The sequence below is a fragment of the Lissotriton vulgaris genome, chromosome 6 (assembly GCF_964263255.1).
Source record: "Lissotriton vulgaris chromosome 6, aLisVul1.2, whole genome shotgun sequence".
Classification (NCBI taxonomy): domain Eukaryota; kingdom Metazoa; phylum Chordata; class Amphibia; order Caudata; family Salamandridae; genus Lissotriton; species Lissotriton vulgaris.
Window position 1 is genome coordinate 93,669,576 of NC_141694.1, and position 15,844 is coordinate 93,685,419.

General features: G+C 47.8%; 1 pseudogene; it reads left to right on the forward strand.

The window, feature by feature from the left end:
* The window catches only part of LOC147706849 (DNA-directed RNA polymerases I and III subunit RPAC1-like), a 63,336-nt pseudogene extending 49,054 nt beyond the window's left edge, over positions 1–14,282 (forward strand).
* The last annotated feature ends 1,562 nt before the right edge of the window (positions 14,283–15,844 follow it).

The window sequence follows — 15,844 nt, forward strand, 5'->3', positions numbered from 1 at the left end:
CCATCGTCAGGATTCTGAGTGAGCAGGTCGGGGAGAGGGTCACTCTCCTCTTCCTGTCCCTCATCTAGGGCCATGAGCAAACTCATGCCCTTCCTGTCGACATATGCTTTTAGCCTGTTGACATGAAGCACCCTGTGGGGGCTCCGGGGAGTTCCCAGGTCGACCAGGTAGGTGACCTCTCCCTTTTTCTCCAGGATGGTGTAGGGCCCGGACCATTTGTCCTTGAGTGCTGCTGGGGCCACTGGCTCCAACACCCACACCTTCTGTCCGGGCTGGTAAACAGTCAAGACAGCCTTTTGGTCATGCCAAGCTTTTTGGAGTTCTTGGCTGGCCTTAAGGTTTTCAGATGCCTTTTCCATGTATTCAGCCATCCGCGAGCGGAGGCCAAGCACATAGTCCACTATGTTGGCTGCAGGCTTTTTGAGAGGTCTCTCCCATCCTTCCTTCACCAAACACAGGGGTCCCCTTACAGGATGCCCGTACAAAAGTTCAAAAGGGCTGTAGCCAACCCCCTTCTGCGGGACTTCTCTGCAGGCGAACAAGAGGCAGGGGATCAGGACGTCCCATCTACGCCGAAGCTTTTCCGGTAGTCCATGAATCATCCCTTTTAGGGTCCTGTTGAATCTCTCAACAAGCCCATTGCATTGTGGATGATAGGGTGTAGTGAACTTGTAGTTAACACCACATTCCTTCCACATAGCAGTTAAGTAGCTCGACATAAAGTTTGCACCTCTGTCGGAGACGACCTCCTTAGGGAAGCCCACTCTGGAGAACACTCCAACTAGGGCTCTTGCCACAACAGGTGCTGTAGTGGTCCTAAGGGGAATAGCTTCAGGATACCTGGTGGCATGATCCACTACCACCAGTATAAACTTGTGCCCTGATGCTGTAGGTGGTTCCATGGGACCGACGATGTCGATCCCCACCCGTTCAAAGGGCACCCCCACCACAGGCATTGGTATAAGGGGGGCCTTTGTCGTGCCACCTGACTTACCACTGGCTTGGCAAGTGACACAGGAGCGGCAAAACTCCTTGGTATCTTCGTTCATGTGAGGCCAGTGAAAGTGTGAGACAAGCCTGTCCCATGTTTTCGTCTGGCCTAAGTGACCTGCTAAGGGAATCTCGTGGGCCAAGGTAAGTAGGAAACCACGCTGAGACAAGGGTACAACCAGCCTCCTGGTCATGCCAGGCTTGGGGTCTCTTGACTCAGTGTACAGGAGTCCATCTTCCCAGTATACCTTGTGGGTACCTGTGGCGTTCCCAGCAGCCTCAGCAGCAGCCTGCTGTCTGAGGGGTTCAAGAGAAGGGCAGTCTAACTGGTCCTTCCCCAGGTCTTCCCTTGAGGGTCCCCCTGAACCCAAGAATTCAACTTGATCAAGTTCGAATTCCCTAGGCTCAGTTTCCCTCAATTCCTGTAGGTCAGCCTCCTCTGAGACTTGATCCTCGACCTGGGGCAAGGGGGAAGGCGCAGCCTTAACCCTACTGCTCTTTTTCTTGGGAGGCGTCTGGTCCGTTGTTCCAGGATCCAGCACCTGTTCAGTGGGGCATTTCCTGACCTGTGACCTAGTCACAGCGAACACATGTGCTGGCAAACCTAACATTTCCATGTGAGTCCGGTGCTCCACTTCTGACCATTGTGACGACTCCAAATCATTGCCCAACAAACAATCCACTGGGAGGTCTGGACTAACTACAACCTTCTTTTGGCCAGTTACCCCTCCCCAGGAGAAAGCTACAATTGCCATACTGTGATTGGTAGTGACATTGCTTGCATTGGTCACCAGGAATTCTGTACCTGGCATGATCTGTCCAGGGTCCACAAAGTTAGGCGTCACCATGGTGACGCTGGCACAAGTGTCCCTATAGGCCTGAGCCATCTTTCCATTTATGAAAGGCGTCTGTCGGTATTTGCCCAAAGTATTGGGGCTTACGTCAGGGGATACGTCCGCGTCCCCTGTACTGACAAGGACAGCCTGAGTGAGTGTGCCAACTAAGTTGTCACGCCCCTCAGAACCCAGGGTTAACCCTACTAAACCCTTGGGAGGCGCACTACCACTGCTGACTGTACTAGGGGGCACAGGTGCCTTAGGGGCTGCAGTGGCAGGAGTCTGCCCTCCTCCTTTCTTGGTGCACTCACTAAACCAGTGAGATTTACTTTTACAGTACTGGCACCATCTTTTGGATTGGCCTTCTTTCTTCTTTTGGGGAGCCTGACCCCCACCCTGGGTTGTTGGGGACCTGTCGAAGACTTCTGGTCATTTTGTTCCCCTTTAGAATCTTTACCCTTCTGGTCTGCTTTCTTCTGACCACCTTGATTCTGGCCCTGGTTCTGTTTAACTCTTGTACGAACCCATCTGTCTGCCTTCTTTCCCAATTCTTGGGGAGAGGTCAGATCCGAGTCGACAAGATGCTGATGCAACAACTGGTTCTGACAATTGTTTAAAATTTGTTCTCTCATCATCAAATTATACAATCCTTGATAATCAGTAACCTTACTGCCCAGCAACCAGCCCTCAAAAGCCTTAGTGGCACAATCGACAAAATCAGACCAATCTTGAGACTGCGTTTTCTGGGTATCCCTGAACAGCACCCTGTACTGCTCAGTGGTTAGGCCGAACCCTTCAACGAGTGTATTTTTCAAGATTTGGTAATTGTTAGCATCCTCCACCCTTGTGGTGAGGAGCTTGTCTCTTCCTTTTCCTTCAAAGGAGAGCCACAAGATAGCTGCCCACTGACTCTGGGGAACACCCTGCACAGTGCAGGCCCTCTCCAAAGCAGTAATCCATTTGTGGATGTCGTCCCCTTGTTTAAAGGGGGGCACTATCTTACCAAGGTGTTTCGTATCGAAACTCTTTTCCCTATTACTAGGTACATTGCTGCCACCAGTGGGGACTGCCCCACTTAACTGTTGCTCTCTAGCAAAGGCAAGCCTTTCTTTGGCCAGGGCAAGTTCTTCCCTTTCAATCCTTAGATTGGCTGCCCTTTCCTTAGCTGCGTACACTCTCCTCTGAGGGGACGTCATCCCTCTCTGAGAAGAGTTGTGAGAGCCATTGGTTTGAAGGGATCTGCCAGAGTCTCTTGACAGAGATCGGGCTCGTCCATTCCCAATGTTAAGCTGACCTGATAGTGGCCCCAGGGGTCCCCCAGTACCGCTATCATGTTTGCTTAAGTTGGACCTGCTTAGTCTGACGACTTCTACCTGTCCCTTATCTGCCTCATCCCCAGAGAGATCCTCATCCTCATCCTCCTCCACATCTTCGTTCTCAGTTGCGAGGTGGATGAGGTCAGGATCGTCTCGGGTTCCCTCGAGGGGAGGCATGTCTCCTTCTGGATTAGAAGAGCTACGAAGTTTCTCAGCTCTTCTGGCATCATAAGTCTCCAAGAGACCAATCAGAAAGGACGTTGTGGGGTTAGACCCCTGCTGAATCTTCCTGGAGTGACACAGTCGTCTTAACTCCTTGAAGCTCAGCACAGTATATCCTGAAGGGATGACCTGTGGAGGGTCAACTGACACAAGGGGAGACCCAGAGTTTCCTCCTTTGTCCGACATACTGTTTCTAGTGTGGTGTAAGTGATGCACCTACCTACACTACGTGTTTACCTACTGTACCCTTGCTAAGAGTTGTAGGCAAGGTGTGCTAAGCCTTGAGGAGCTACAACAGCTGGTTCAGTAGAACTCAGAGTATTCTAAGCTTTAGTTATATGTACTAACAGTACTTGTGCGATCTTTCAACAAGATATTCTTAGGATACGTGTGGTAAATTAACAGCAAGCTCAAATCCCAACCGCTGCTCACCAATGTGAGAAGTTGGCCCGATATGCAACGTTCGCTATTCTAGCGACCGCTATGTATCGTTCCAACGACCCTTATGGTGTTTGGTTGTAAGTCAACCTATAGACCAGCTATCCTAGTAGCGTGGATACGAGCAGTCTAAGGCTAAAGACTCGAGAGGGCGCGTTAAGCCAGCTGTTTACCACACATGTACCCCTTGAACACCCAGTGAAAGGACACCACACAAGTGTTATGAAAATAAACAGTATATTTATTAAGAATCACAACAGCCCTGTACTCTTTATGAGGACAGGGTACTAAGCACAAACCAAATCTCTTTAGCAAATACTTCAAGTGCACAATTAAAACAAGTGTCCGAGGACACGGAAAGATTAAGGTCTCGGGCGGACCCGATAAGGCAAGTCGGAAGCGAGGGACTCAGGACCCTAGAGTAAGGAGGCTATGCAGGCACCGAAATGCCGAGTTACCTAGCCACGATGGCTGCGGCTGCACAAGTCTTACAGGCGTCGGGGTCTTCGCTGACGAGCCAGGAGCCGGAAGAAAAGGAGTTGCTGGCCGGCGACCAGTGCTGAATAGTTCGTAGAGATCCAAGCCTGGATCGGAGATTGATGAAACCTGAAAGCAGAGGGGACCAAGTTCGTACTACTAGCCAGTAGTCAGAGGGTACCAGGAAGGCACCGGTTGGCCGTCACCTCGACCAGGTGAGTGGGCGACGCTAGGCTCTGCAGTCTCACGGACCAGGAGGCGTTGTCGGCGACCACGGTGGAGGTGCGAGCTGTCCCACGAAGGATGATGCTGTCGGCGTCGCTGGGCCCAGGATGGGGCAACACGCCTTGGCAGATCTCAGGGCCACGTGGTGGGCCTAAGATGGCGTCTTGAGTGGACCAGGAGGGTCCGGGGTGCTTCTCGCAAAGATGGAAGCAAGGGCCAGTCTGGAGCAACCAGACCAGCAGTGATGATTCTCGGATGTCGTCACAGAAGGGCACAAGCCAGCGGCTAGTGACCAGACAACGTGCTGAGCAGCGAGCAGAAGGGCCCCACGCAGATCGTGGAGATGCTGGGAGACTGCACTTCGGTGCTGGAGCGGCTCAGGGTCGGGGCTTCTCGGACCCCAGAGCACTCACCAGAGAGTTACCTCGATGGTCGTGCTGGTTTTAAGAGCGTGCAGGTTCTGATGATGGCCGGTCCCTCGAGGTCTCGTCGCACCCACAGATCACAGCTGAGCTGATGACGTGGGTAGAGGTCAGAGGTGCCAGGGAAGCCGGTTCTCGTCGAGCTGGGCCGTCGGATTCCTTGAGGAAGGACTTACAGCAAACCGCAGAGTTCTTAGTTGGTGCCCGCTGATGCAGGGTGACTACTCCTTAGTCACAAGGGAGAAATCTTGAGAAGAGTCTTGAATGTCCTTTCGTAGAAAGTAGTTCTTGAATCAAAGATGATCTAATTTGGAAGGGTCCCCGCTCCGGTCTTTATTCTAAAGAAAGGGGTGGGTACATGACTAGGTCCTGCCCTAAGGGTGGGACCAGGAAGGGGGGTAGTTACACCCCTCTCCCCTGCCGGGCTTTCCCCAGGCCAGGGCTGTCGCCCCTGGAACTGGTTCTAACCGGCAGATGCGTAGTGAGCACCGGGGTGCCACTCCGCAGTCACCTTCTCGCCAAAGCCCTACCTACCCAGAATACACAAACCCTGTCTGGGACGGTGCGAACACCGCCCTCGACAGGAAACCCTTTGTCCAAGTGCTCCTCGCTGGAAGGACTCCCAGCAGCAGGAGGTCAGACTCGTGTCTGTGGTGGCAGCATCCATTTTGTGGAGCTGAGGCTTCAGTTAACTTTAACCGGGGTTCACAGTTACGTACATGTCGTGTCCCTCTAGAAGGGTGGGATGCTAACCTCATCGCCAGAATTGGTGAGAGGGCAGCACCCCGATTCGTATGACACCTTACTCGACATGCCTTGATAACGCGACACCGGAGTTACCGATATGGTACGCGTTATCATGGAACAGCTATTGGGTCTTGATTCCGCAAGCTGCAACCGGGCTCGGCTCGGGCCTGAACCTAGCTCACACGAGCCCACGCACTCTGCCTTCAGGATCGTTAAGGCCTGCCATAGGAGTGACTGATAGGAACTCAGGTGTCCATTGTATGGTTAGATATAGAGCTACCATACCTAAAGCGAAGGGTGGTTACACGTCTTCGCCCCAGCTGTCGTGCAGCCAGTTGTGTCAAATTTAGGAGGCCAGCCAGGGGTGGCATAATACATGCTTCAGCCCCTGGCGGCCCTGGGTACACCTATGCCCTGCGTTACGGGGTCTGATAAGGTGGCCCAGTACCAATTGGTAAATGCACCTAGGGTACATATCGTAATTTAGAAAGAGAACAGCCAGGCTGTGGGTCTGATTAGCAGGCCCACAGCCAGAGAAAGTCGTAAACCAGTGAAACAAAAGCAAAAAATCTGGGTGATCATAGGATTGCAGACCCTACTCTCCTACACATGCGTCGTCAGGAACCCACGTTCACGCCACAATCTTCCAAAACTGTGGGCGACGCCAAAGGCGTACTGACTATCAGTGTACACATTCACTCGTTTTCCTTTCGCCAACACGCACGCTCTTGTGAGTGCGACTAACTCTGCTGCTTGTGCAGAATTGTGGGGGATACGAGCTGTCTCTACAATCGTGTGTAATGTTGTCACGGCATATGCTGCAGTCGTATCACCATTTGGTAACTTGAAACATGAACCATCAACCCATAAATTATCATTACATTCAGGGAAGGGAGTGTCCTGCAAGTCTACTCTCCCTTTGGTCTCTTCCTCTGTCCTAAAGCAGCAATCATGTTTGTCGACCTTATCCGTCTCTGCTGGTGGAATGGGTAGTAACGTAGCGGGGTTGAGTGTATCACACCTCTTTATGTGAATGTGGCTTGCTAACAGGGTCAATTCGTAGCTGGACAGTCGAGCACTAGTTAGGTGCTGTGTTTTCGTCCTGTTCAGTAGGATATCTACTGCATGTGGGACCATAACGGTCAGAGTATTATTCATGACTAACCCAGCCGACTGTCGAATACAGACAGCCGCTGCGGCAGTGGCCCTCAAACAACTCGGTAATGCCTTAGCTACGGGATCTAGAGTCGCGGAGAAGTATGCACATGGGCGTTGTTTGTCCCCAAAGTGCTGTGTCAAGACCGATAATGCGCAACCTTCCTTCTCATGGACGTATAATGTAAACGGCTTGCTGTAGTCGGGATTGCCCAACACAGGAGCCGAACATAATGCCTCACGCAACTCATGGAAACTCGCCTGACAATCTTCAGACCAAGGCAAAGGATTGGGTGTATCTTTACGCATTAATGCCAGCAAGGGCTTGGCCAACAGTGAGAAATTCGGTATCCATTGTCTACAGTATGATGTAATGCCCAAGAAGGCACGCACTTCTCTTTGTGTCCTTGGGACACTCAATTCTGCAATTGCCTGTATTCTTTCTGGGGTCAGTCTCCTTCCCTCCTTCGATAAGATGTGACCTAAGTAGGTTACTTCTTGTCGGCAAAATTGTAATTTGGAAAGCGAGACCTTGTGCTTCATGTCACATAAATGGCGCAACAAGGACAACGTGGCTTGCTTGCAAATCTCTTCAGTGTCTGCAGCGATCAGTAAATCGTCTACATACTGAATCAGAGTCGCGCCACCAGGTAGGACAATCGTATCTAGTTGCGTTTTAAGAGCCTGACTGAATATTGATGGACTCTCGCAGTAGCCCTGGGGAGCGCGTCTGAAGCGGAAGCTTCGACCTCCTAAATTGAAGCCGAAGATGTCTCTGCTCTCTTCGGCGATCGGGATGCTGAAGAAGGCATTCTTCAGGTCGATCACTGAAAACCAATTGGCTGAGGCTGGAACCATTGTCAATAAGGCAGTAATGTCGGGGACGACTGGAAACTGTGGTACAACGATCTTATTCACTTCCCTTAGGTCGATCACAAATCGGTACACAGGGGGCTGTGAAGGATCGGTACGCTTTAAGACAGGCAAAACAGGACTGTTACAAATGTTGCCTGTAGTCTCTTCAATGACATATTTCGCAATTAGATCGTGGACTATTTCTAGCAAAGCCTTTTCACATTCTTTTGACATTCTATATTGGGGAATACGTGGCAACCTGACATTAGTTTTAAATGTTATGACATACGGTGCTATCTCTAAACGACCTACATCATTTGAACCATTCGCCCAAAGTACATCTGGAAGAGATGACAACTCAGTCGGAATGCTCTCCTTTGCCAAATACATCGGGGAAATCACTTTCTTACCAAGGGTGAGTTGTACTCCCGAAGGAGAACAGTATAAAGTCGCATATAATCTCTTCAGCAAATCCAAACCTAACAAATTTTCGCCACAACCTGTTGTAAGAATGAGGGGTGCTTCTAATTCGCATGGGCCAACAGAAAGGGGCATGGGATTGGAGATCGGGTTTCTAACAGGGGCGCCAGAAAAACCTACTGAAACATTCATTTCGCCGGACAAAGGTGCGCCAGGAAGTTTTGAGTGCATAGTCGAACTTTTTGTAGCACCAGTATTCAGCAGAAATGGCTCCGACACTCCGGATGTAATCACCTCGACATAAGGTCCATTCTGATCTACTGGAACTGAAACAACTCCCTCTCTTTGTCCATGGCTGTCCTAGCAACTATTACCCTCATTCTCGTTTTCTGCGTAATAGTCATCTGCATAGTACTGATCTGACCTGGAGGACGCATTATTCTGTTGGTCAAAGCCATTCATAGAATTCTGAGGCGGAAAAGAATTGGTGTTCTGGGGGAAGTTTCCACGGCCCCTACCTCTAGGAGCCTGTTGAACACCTCTACCTCTTGCGCCGGAGGCACCGTTTAAACGTCGTGCAAGAGCTTGGCAATTACTTTTGAAATTACCCTCTTTTTTGCAATATGCACATTGATTCGGGCCATATGGGGAACGCTGGTGGGAAAACTCGTTCCCTTGCGCGTTTCTCGAATACTGCTGCGGTTGCTGATAATTGGGCTGACTAGGAGTGCGAGGCGGATACGCTTGCTGGAGAAGAACTTTAGTCTTTAGTTCTTTAGTCTTCTTCTCTGACTTATCTAGCTCGTCTTTGCGTCTATTTTCATAGTACTGGGCTGTGGCTAAAATCTGTGCTGACGTGGAGACAGCCCAAGCACTTTCTGAATCTTTCAATTTATCGCATAGTTCGGGAAGCAGATTATGTACAAATTTGTCTACAAACAGTCGTTGGCCACCCTCGGTAGCCATGTCCTGACCTCTGTGATCAGTGAAAGTCTCCTCAAACCTCGTGAAAAAGTCTGACACATTCTCATCTTTCTTTTGCTTGCACGCAGATAGCTTGTCCCAATTTACGCGTAATTCAGGCATCAACGTTTTCATGTACGCAATAATCCTACCGGGAAGATCTGCTATTAAAGGCTCGCGTTTAGAACCACCAACTTGTCTGGCATCAGTAGCAGTAATATTAGCCCATGAGTCACCTAGTTCTTGATCATGATCCGCATGACGAATTTTACTCCATAAAGGATGCGGAACAACGTTCCCAAACAACAGGTCTATATCTGCTAAATTCATTATACATGAGCTGGCAGTCTGTGACAACTCCTTGTAATATCCTGCTGGGTTTTACGGGGATCGGGTAGTGTCTGTTTGAGTGCTAAAACTTCGGATCTTTTCCAGGGGACATGTACCCATACACGCTGGAAATGCGGTGGAACAGGCGGTTGCGCGTTCGCATCGCCTTCCCTCCATACCGGGGGAACCTCTCTCATGGGGTACTGTCGCGCCCTTTTTCTACCAGACACATCGTCCTCATCAAACGATCTAGAGCTATTTCCCTTGCTCCTATAAGATAACAACAAATCCATTGCTTTCTCAACATCTGCGCCTATAATCATGCCTTCATAAAATTTGAATCGCATGCGGGCTAGTTCCTGCATTCTGCGTTTTGGGTCATTGTCTCGTACATCTTCCCAGAGGTATGCACACATTTCCTCAAATACGTATCTTTGAGTGGATGGATCCCACTGACGGAAAACTTCCATAACAGACTGAAGATCATACCTTACAGTATCAGTAACCCATTTGCGTGCTAACTCATTCAGTACTTCTCTTTCCTCGTAGTCGGGTAGTTGACTACGCAACTGTCTACGTTCTGGTTTAGGGGTAGTTTTAGGCGACCCAAAGAAGGGCGAGAACAGACCAGTGACAGTACGTGTCACTCTCTGTCTGACAGAAGTAGAAGCTTGCGGCGAAGCAGATGCGCCAGAAAAGACAGGCTGATGTAAAGAGGAAGTGGAGGCAACAGCAGAGGAAGTTGAGGCAGTAGCAGACGTAGTATCGTAGTGAATAGTTGGAGCAGTAGGCAAAGTTGTAGAAGTAGAAGGAGTATGTAGCAAAGGCGGCGGCCCTTGAGAAGGCTGCGCCGGAGAAGTAGGAACCAGCGGAAGAGGAGCTGGTGCTTGTGCAAGAGCTGCTTTTCGTGCGCTAGGGCGCGGTATAACAATACGTCTCGGGGGTCCAACAATACTCGATGTATATGGGGGTGGTGAGTTTAATAAATGGAACATTAATGGACCTTTCTCAGGTGTTCCCTTAGCATTTATCTATTGCTAGTTTCTTGCTTCTGAGCATTTGCTCACTTTCCTGCTCTTCCTCGTTATCCCTGTATGCGATGGCAGCTTGTACCATCGACATACCTCTTTTGTTTTTCTTTGCTAATTTCTTTTCTTTCTGTTTGGCTTCTTTGCACCATAAGCGAAAAGAGTCAAACATCGCCGGCCGGGCTTTCTTCTTGAACAATTTGACCTCGAGGTTATCTAATATTTCTGAGTCAAAACTACCATGTTGGGGCCATTTTAAAACACCATCCTTGCGGGTGTATTTCATCCATACCTCGTTATACGTGACCTACTCCATGCTTTATATATAACTCATATGTTGGAGTTCCAATCGGAGGAACCGGACACGAATCCTCTAATCGGGAGTCCTTACTACAACCTAGACAAAACAAGTTTCCAAGTCTGCTGAGACCAGGCATCTTCGCTCACTAGTCTAGCTTCAAACTTCAAGGGATTATCTAATTATGATATTGTCGTGAATACACGAACCCCTCGGTTTTGGTGCTTGCAAGTACCAATACAAACCGTATCTCTGGGATACCAAAACTAAGAACCAAACTAAGAACCAAACTAAGAACTGGGAGACGCTCCACTTATACTTAACTGAATATTGAAGATCGGTGACGTCACTAGAAGACTCGTCTATCGTTTCGCTCTACCAAGGATCACTGGGTCCAAAACAGGGCGATAGTCAGGGCAGCAGTCCTTCGTAGCCGTCGGGACGCGGGGAACCTCGCAGCAAAGACCTTCGGAACCACGTCGACATGCAGGGGTCGCTGAAGTGGCTGGCCGTCCTCAGGAATTTTCACACGAAGCTCCTCACGAACATCTGGCTTGGACCGTCACCGCTTGATATCGCCTCGAGTTGGGCGCCAACTGGGGTGCCGGGTTTTTAGAGACCCGGTGGTGCCAGGGGATCACACCCTAAGACCTCTGAGTTCTCCCTGTTCTGGACTTACAGAAACACAGAGTCTTCTAGTTGAAGTCAGTGATCGAGTTTTATTGGCTGCAACCAAGTAACATGCGTCCTAGAAGTACGACAACACGGGCTGTAAGTTCTCAGGAGACTGTTCGTTTTTACAGAACCAGCCTTCTCCTTATATACATAAATAACAGCTGCAGGCAAGAATTCTTGAGTTTATGATATGGCTATACACATATTTCCACAATAATACAAAGAGCGAAGTCATGCTGGTCAGCACATATTTTAGATGTCCAGTTGGTGATGGATTACCCCGCCAGATCCAGAACTCCCATCAGATATCGATGAAACACCAATAAAGTCGGGCACCCTCCCATCATAAAACGGGTTGTAAACAAGAATCATGGACAGGTGTATGTGTATGGGAAACAGGGCCTGTATGTAGTGGATGGTTTATGACATGTTGTGCCTTGATGATATCTTGCTCGGCCACTGGGCGAGGAGCTGCCCAAACAGGCTTGGCTGGAGGCAGTGGAGGCAGCTTCGGCCAGGTCATGGGGAAGTCAGCTACAGAGGACGTGTCCTTTTAGATCAAGCTCGGCTTTAATCAATTGACTTATATGAGGGCAAGCCATAAGATGGATGCCGTTTACAAAATGGAGTCCGAGGGTTCGGGACGGAAACTACGATTTAAGGGTGTTAGCATCACTCAATCATGACGCAAATACATAGGGATAATGTCCTGATCATTACCGGTTCGTAGATACCATATTCGTCATGGTACGACGATATTTTATGACACGAGCGTTGGACCTCGATAGCTGTAAAACAGCGGGGTCCAGATTTGCAGTACCACACCTGGCGCGGAAAGCTATGTACAAAACTGACGTAGAGGGCGGCGACTAAGTACACCGACGACGTCATCCCGGCGATCACGACGCCGACGACGGACGCGGAGCCGCAGACGACGCCTTGCGACGCGCAGGGGTAGTGCTGACGAAAACTTTCCGGATCCAGCCTGATGCCTGGGGATATTCTACGGTAAGGAATCTAACACTAACTACTGTTTCTTACAGATATATCGTTAAAGAAGGTAAGTAACTTGTGCATTAGGTTTTTGGTCCTTGCCTGGCTTCTGGGCTCGGTCATCTAAAATTCACCCTTTATTTAGCAATACAACTCAAAGTGGAAGTTGTCTGTTAGGACACTTCGCCTCACCCCTTGCACATTATATCTTATAATGTTTTGTCCCTCTGCTTAACTTTCACATTTCTTTTGATTCACAGTGAGATCTCATTTCAAGGCTACTGTGTAAATGGATTGATTTTTTGTTCCTGTTGAATTTTGTAACCTGGCTGGGCGCATCTATGTTAAAAAACATTCAGAATTCGCTATATTGATATGCCTTGCCATTGATATGCCATACATCAAAGTGACTTCTAACCCCCAAATTGGGCATCAGACAAGTTCCCCATTGGGGGCATCCATCATTTTTCTAGAGCGACAGCTTTTTATTTGCTACAAATGATTTTATTACATCAAGCAGCATAAGCAAGAATTGGAACATTTACAAAACTGATGTGCTCTCCGTTAGGAGTTGCCCTGTTTGATCCATGGAACATGTTAGCAAATAGTGAAATATGAACTTATTTTGTTAATTTACTATGATGATTTGTAGCTAATGGAGTATGTGCTGTACAGTACTATGCTTGTTGACCAGACTTGTCATGTTTAGAGTCATATGACATCTCAAAATATTTTATCCACACATGGAAGAACGTTGCAATAAGTTGCACATTCCAGAATGGACACTGGCAGTCATGAAATTTTTCGCCATGAGGAGTTTAAAAACATTGTTCGCCTGGCACGGGTTCGCGACCATTACATCTGTGAGTTTCATGAGTTGTTCATTACACTCAAAATTTTTAATCTAAGGTATTCTTTCTTTTATTGTCCGTAAGGACATTGGAGTAAAAAGGAAAACCCAAAGAATCAATTTCTGAATTGATCTGTGTATTGGTAGTAAGGCAGCAAAGAAGAGAGAAACGGTCCTAATAATAACCAGTTCTTTTGGTTAACCCTTCACACACCAGTTCAAAAGAAAATTGGTATTGCATTCACATACTTTCTGTAGCTCCCTGAAGTACCCCATTCTTTGCATTATTTATTTATTTATTTTTATTTTACAGATTTGTAGAGCGCGTGGCTGCCCGTGAGCATCCCAGCGCTAAAAACAAGAACCTAGTAGGTGTGGGTCTCATGGGAAAAGCCATGTTTTGAGTGCTCTGCGAAATGAGAGAAGGTTGGGTTGGGCTCTGAGGTTTGTGGGAAGCGAGTTCCATAGTTCCATAGCATCAAGTAGTTTCCTTTAAACCCCTTTCTCAGTGTTCCCTTTGATGAACCAAGATTGCTCTGCAGCGTTTTGAGTGTCCCTTACCTGGCGTGGAGAGGAAGCAAAATTCATCTTGGTGATTTTTAGAACACCACAAATTCTTTATTCCCTTATCTCATCATGGTCACAGGTGGCACAGTTCCATACTGGAGCTCACATTTGGGAGCAACATGTAATAGCAGTAATAAAACAAGTTATTTGGCTTTGGAGGGATATCTTCTTTAACAGAGCCTGAAATTAATATCTGCCTCCTTGTGGTATTTGCCTTTTAGTGTGGATGATGCAGCAATAGTTGATTATTTGCTCTAATTGCATGTCTGTAATTACAGAAGTGCTTGTTTCTATTCTCAGTCTCTGTGGAGTCCACGGGTGTGTTGCCTCCTGATGTTCTTGCGTGTGAAGCCATCAAGGTCCTGATGGGCAAGTGTCGGAGATTCCTGGATGAGCTGGACACCAACCAAATGGAGTGAACGTCTTTGTGCTCTTGAGAAGGTTTGTCCAATGTGCAGAATTTCCAGGCTTTGAAGAGGGGACATCCGTATGGCCTTCCAGGGTTCGGACCAGACTGTACTTAAACCCACGTCACATTCTCAGATGATCAACAGCTTTGTACAAAAAGGCTTATTTTTGTACTGTCCATGCGTATCACTTCCCTGAGAAGTACATTATGTTGTACAGAGGATCAAGTTGTCACAAGACTGAAACTGATACATTTCAGGCACACCAAATGCCAAGCGGTGTCACTTGGATACTGAATTTTGATAAATTTATTGGATGCCAAGTGGGACCACATGGTCCTACTAAGATGGTTTGGAAGGTGAAGCTGTTTCCTGAAGCATTCCTCCACAATGGATTACACCGAAGTCTAACCTTCCCCCAAAGAGAGTGCTGCATTAGATGCTCCTAGAGAAATATTCTGCATCTAGTTACGCAGATCTCTCGTGAATATATATCTCACTACTGCAACAAATAAAGACTTCAGGAAAACATTTTTGAATATATGATTTGTGTATACTTTATTTTTATGTAGTACATGTATAATGCAAAAGAATTGACCACTATATTCTGTATAATAATTGCTGGATTTCAGTTTTGTATGACTGCCAGATTTCTGATTTGCATAAATAGCAGTTGTTATTCTTAAATCCAATGTGCCAAGTGTTAAATAGACTTTAGGAACCGCTAACCTTCAGCACTATAATTAACTATTCACCTCTAGGAGTACTGATGCAACCTTGAGATTATAGTTGCAGGAAACATTACTGGCATTGGTGTAGATTTAACCAGTCCTAATAAATTCTGTAGAAGTTCTTCAGTGACGTGAGAACATTCTAGGTGCCACATCTGGCAATCCTTACATGGTTCGGTGATGCTCGAGGAAGAAAACTAGATGAGGGAATCTGAGCCCCAGGAGTTGAAATCAAGCTTCCCAGGACGTTACTGGTGCTACGAGCTTGTCTCATCGTATGCGTTTGTCTAAAGGGCACAAGGCTTTAGTGCTCCTTAACTCGAAGCAGTGAATAGAGCCAGATGCATCAAAGGGTTTTGCCCATTCTGCGCCTATGGGAAAATGGGTTCATGCATATGGCCCATAGTGCTTTATACCTGGTCACTGAAATCCAGACTTAGCAGTAAAGCAATGGGTTGTCAGTAGTACTTCTGATGTTCTGGTTCCAAGGACTCTTGTATGGGCGCTGACATTTGGATCTATCCAGCTGTCCTGCCTTCAACGCAAGAGTTTTCTTCAGAGTTCTTGTTCTGTCCCAATACACTCGGATAAAACTGTGTGTTATCTGTTGGAGATTGTACACGATGGTGTATGCAAATATGCTTAACAATTCTGTTGCAGGACAGGTGGTTCCTAACCTGTCTTCTTTCATTTCAAAGAATTGCAGCACATTAATAGTTACCTAAAGGACGTTGTTTACCCCAAAAGGAGCCTCTTGGCACTACTGAAAGATAACGGATGTGTATCGCTGACCAACTCTATGGTACTTCATTGATAAACTACTTCTCCCTTTAGAAAGATTAAAAAATGAGTAGGAAACAATTCAAAAGGAGCTGACCAGCATGTTACACGATTTACAA